The sequence below is a fragment of the Pinus tabuliformis genome, chromosome 4_1, assembly GCF_031772625.1.
Source record: "Pinus tabuliformis cultivar Carrire ecotype Pingquan chromosome 4_1, CPIR1, whole genome shotgun sequence".
Classification (NCBI taxonomy): Eukaryota; Viridiplantae; Streptophyta; class Pinopsida; order Pinales; family Pinaceae; genus Pinus; species Pinus tabuliformis.
This window is the reverse complement of record NC_142303.1, coordinates 233,289,859-233,294,716: the sequence shown is the minus strand read 5'-3', so window position 1 is coordinate 233,294,716 and position 4,858 is coordinate 233,289,859.

The window sequence follows — 4,858 nt, the reverse complement described above, 5'->3', positions numbered from 1 at the left end:
GTGGCATAGTCATAGTGTACAGCTGGAGGCTTTCCAGGAGAAAATATGGACAACATTGCCATTATAGTGTCATCAACATCTTCAACTCCCCTGTACCCCAGGACATAGCTGATCAAATCCACCAGCATTCTGCCCAAGTCATTCAGGTAAGGATATCCAATAGGAGGAGTTCTTATAGTTTCGGAGCTTGGCTGTATGAATAACTGATTGATTTTGGTGATCTGGGCATTTGACAAATTACTCCCCTTCTTGACCAAGTCGATCATGGAGAGAGGGGCCAATGGTCTTGCAGTGTGAAAATGCAGCATCTCATTTATGGCTTCTGGGGTGATATGGAACAAGATTGAGCCTGTAGGACTGAGAATAGCTCTTTGGCATGGATCATAGCATTCCTGGCATCTGTGGATCAAGTCTGGAAGGGCATTGACTTGAGGGAGGTTGTAAATGGGCAAATTTGAGTCCCAAATCCCTAAAATATCAGCTCCACCAAGGTGTTGGGCTTTCAATTCATTTAGCATGTGAATATTAAACTTAGAGCCCATTGGGAACCAGTCTATCATCTGATAATCTACATCTCCCAGGGCTTTCCATTCTAACTCCCTTTGAGGGGCATTCAGAGGCTGAATATTCAAGGCTATTGGTGTTTCCATGGCTAATAAGGCTTCTGACTTGTACGTAAGCTGGTTAGAATGAGCAGAGCAGCACAGAGGGGTCTCTTTGCAATGGAAATGTGAATTGTAAGGAACAGAGGGCGAATTGTGCAAACAGCAATTGAAATACCGTTTAGAGGACTGATGAAACCAGTACCAGGACTGACAAGAGTATTTCTATGGTGAGTTTATGTAGTTGAGGTTCTAGTTCACGACTGCGCGAACTACTTGTGGATTCAGGTCAATCTTGTCAAATGCAGGCTTTGCAGAAGGTTTACTGCCTCGCCAGTTGGAAATGGGTACAGGTCACTGGATGCTTGATGGTGAATTCAGTGCTTTACACTCTCTTAAACCAGTTTGCTTGTAGAAATATGGATAAAACCAGGTGCAGGGAATGATTTTGAGAAATACCTTACGAATTGCCGATAACAGTTGCAAATGCAGGTACGACGGAGGCGCCGACGGTTTCAGAGTCGAGTTGTGCAGGTTGGCGCTGATTTGGTCGTGAAATGCATGCAGGAATAACAATAGTTGCTTTGGCCAAAAGTGGGAAAAACACGAATTTTTGGCTAAAATATGGATTTTTGGCATATTGGCGCGTTTTTGGGATGACGTCAGCATGACGTCATCAGGTGGGGTCAAGGTCGGATGACGTCAGCATGACGTCACCGGGTGATGTGGCAAGCTGCGATTGGTCCACGGGGATAATGAGGTGGCAGACATATCAGCGCAGGGGCGGACAAGGGCGTTGACGTGGCGGCGAGGCAGTACTGACGTGGGCCTGACGTGGTGATGACGTGGGTGTAATAGGACTGGCAGTAAACCAGAAGCGGTAATGGTTTTTCTCGAACCGCCTCAGATACGGTCGTGGTTTTGTCAGAGGGCGACCCGAGAAATTGTGAGGGCGACGCGTGGCAGAGGCCTGACGTCACCCTCTGACAGTTTCTCGGGTGCTAATTTTCGGACGTCGGGCCCAACCCGATATGCATAATGGCCGTCCGATCAAAGGCGCTTGATCGGACGGTTGACGGATCAGTGAGGTGATCGGACAATACGGAAGGGGGGCGGGATTTAAAATAATATATCTTTTGGGACTGGTGCTCAGCGGAAACCTTTGGGATGTGGCGGATTTTGATGGTTTTTCAATGTATTTTCAAATAAAAATAATATCGCGCCGATACTTTGGATAAAATGGAAAAAGTGGGTTTTTGTGTGCCTTTTGCAAGTGAAGCGGGTTATGGGTAAAAGGGGTTTTTTCATAAGGTTTTTCTTAGCAAATGAAGGTTTTAATGGGGCAAATGGCTTTAAGAGGGGAAAAAAGGGGTAAGGCTTAGGGTTCTCAAACTGACCAGCTGTCAATTTGATCCCTGACAGAGAACATATGGCTATAATGCCAAGGGGAGGGATATTTATACAATGCTTGGGGGTTTATACACCATGGTGTTATAATAGTAGGGAAAGGGTAACATAGGGGAATTATATAATAGAAGTTAGGGATTAATGTGGATGAAAGGGTGGATGAGGGGTGATATCACTAAGTTTATTTGAAAATCACTTAGCTTAGGGAGTAGATCAAAATGAAAAGAATTTTAGACAAGAAATGTGGCTTTTAAAGGACTAAGAACCACCATAAAACCACCAATTCTTCCATGAATCTCAACTGATGAGGGGATGTTAGTAATGAATGGAAAAGGGGAAAATTGGGAAGTTAGACATGCTTCTTTGCTTTGCTGCAAGCTGATGGAGAAGAAGAAGACCTTCTCAATCCATTGATTTTCCTTTGTAAATAGGTTAGCACACATTCAATTGTAAGGAATGACATTTCTGCAACCCCTATCTGCCTACCCATCTACTTGCCTAGCATTTTTTGTTTCTTCTTGGAGGGTGCACTTAGACTTGCAGACCCTTATTTGCCTTTTCTTTTCTCTTGGCCTTTTCTTTTGATTTCCTATCTAAAACTACCCTTATCACTTCCAAGGTCCCAGATTAAGCAGTTGGGAACCTTAATTCTCTACCTAAGCTACTGGCCTGCCAAGATTAAACAGTTTGGACAGACTTCTTTCTCTATTCTACAACAAAAATTGAAACATGGCCTGGTCCAGATTAGGCTTTTTGACCATCCATCAAAATTGAGTCAACATAAAGCTGTATACACACAGTGTGTTCTCTTTGGAAATATGGGATCTTTGCATCATCAAAGCAGAGCATATTTGGAACTTTCTTGGCCAATCATGAAATATGAAACCTATTGGTATAGGTAGCTAACAGTGGCTCCACATGGGGATGGTTTTTCATTTGAAAGACCAAGAACAGCAGGTCAGAATGCCTTGGCCTTTGACTGATTTCACCAACACTTGAAGTATGCTGCTTTAAAATGCCAAAATTGTGCTCTTCCCATCTTGGTAGATCTCTGATCCTATTTGCCTTTTGCTGATAGTTAATAAAACTTGAGAAACTGCATTTTTACATCCTACAGAGAGTAATATATACACTTGAATATGTACAATGGAAACTCAGACTGTACTTATGGGCAGTAGTCAAAATAGTGCTTCAGCATCCTGCCATTCACAGGACCTTCATCCAAATCAGTTTCATTAAGACTTTTAAGGAAATAAGTATTGTTTCCTTGTACTGCTTGGACAGCAAATGGTCCTCTCCAAAGGGAATCAAATTTTCCATGTTTTCCTTTGTCTTCCCTTCTTGAATCCCACTTGAGGACTTTGTCACCAATGTTGAAATCTTCTGCCTTGGTCCTTCTATCAAAAGCTTTCTTTAGTTTTTCTTGTAAAACTTGAACTCTGCTGTAGACTTGATCTCTAGTTTGCTGCAAACATATTATTTGATTGATCCTTCTTTGCATATCATTTGGCTCAGCTTGGCTTTCTTGAAGAAGTTTCATAACAGGAATTCCTAGTGATGAAGGGAATTTGGCTTCTAATCCATAAACCAACTCATATGGGCTGACCCCAATTGATCTCTTGGTTGTTAGTCTATTTTCCCATAAGGCATTGACCAGCTTCTTATGCCAATTCTTCTTATTTTCTTCCAGCACCTTCTTTATGATGTTAACAAGGCTTTTATTTGATGATTCAGCAAGGCCATTTCCTTGGGGATAATATGCAGTAGAATGGCCCAAGGTTATGTGAAATTTGTGGCAGAAATTCACCATCTTCTTTGATCTGAAGGCAGCAGCATTGTCTGTTATTATCTTATCAGGACAACCAAATCTGGACAGGATATTGGTCTCAAGGAACTGAATGATAGTGGAATCATTAGCTTGTCTGCATGGAACAGCTTCAATTCATTTGGTAAAGTAGTCTGTAGCTGTTAGAATCCATCTATGTTGGCCTGAAGATGAGGGATGAATTTCCCCAATGAAATCCAAGCCCCATTGTTGAAAAGGTCTCTTTGTTGCAACAGGCCTCAAAGGCAATGGCAATAATTTTCTCTTTCCCTCAAACACTTGGCATTTATGACATGAAGTGGTAAATTTCTTGACATCAGAGAAAACAGTAGGCCAATAATAACCAGCCCTCAAAATCTTATCCACAGTGGACTTCCAATACAAGTGTCCACCACAGTCACCTGCATGAAATTCTTTCATGATATTGTTAGTTTCATTTTCAATCAAGCAGTTCAGTAGTATACCCTCATGGTTTTTCCAAAGCAAATTGCCATCCATAACACAAAATTTTGAAGCTTTCATTTTTAGGAATCTACACTTAGTTCTGGACAATCCTGGTGGAGCACACAGGTTTTGTAACACGTAACAGATATCAGAATACCAAGGGGATTGTTCAAAGGCTACATTGATCTTTGGAGTCGCCAGCTCCGGTTCATTGTCCAGCTGGTTTATGTCTAAGGCTTGGAAGTTTGCTTCTGTCATTAGTTTGGCCAAACCTTGCCCTTTTATTAGTTTTGTTGGTTTTATCTCAATATCAAATTCCAAAATGTTGGCAATCCACTTTCCTCTTCTGCCCTCTAAATTTTCTTGAGTGAGTATGTCTTTTACAATAGGACTTGGTACATAGGCTATAACATGGGAGTAAAGGATGTAAATCCTAAAGTCTTTAATTGCCTTGACCAAAGCATAGGCTTGTTTCTCCATGATTTGATATCTCAGAGGTGCATCTCTAAGAGCTCTACTAAAGAAAGCAATGGGTTTCTCATTTCCTTGGTCATCTTTCTGTAACAAAACTGCAGCAATA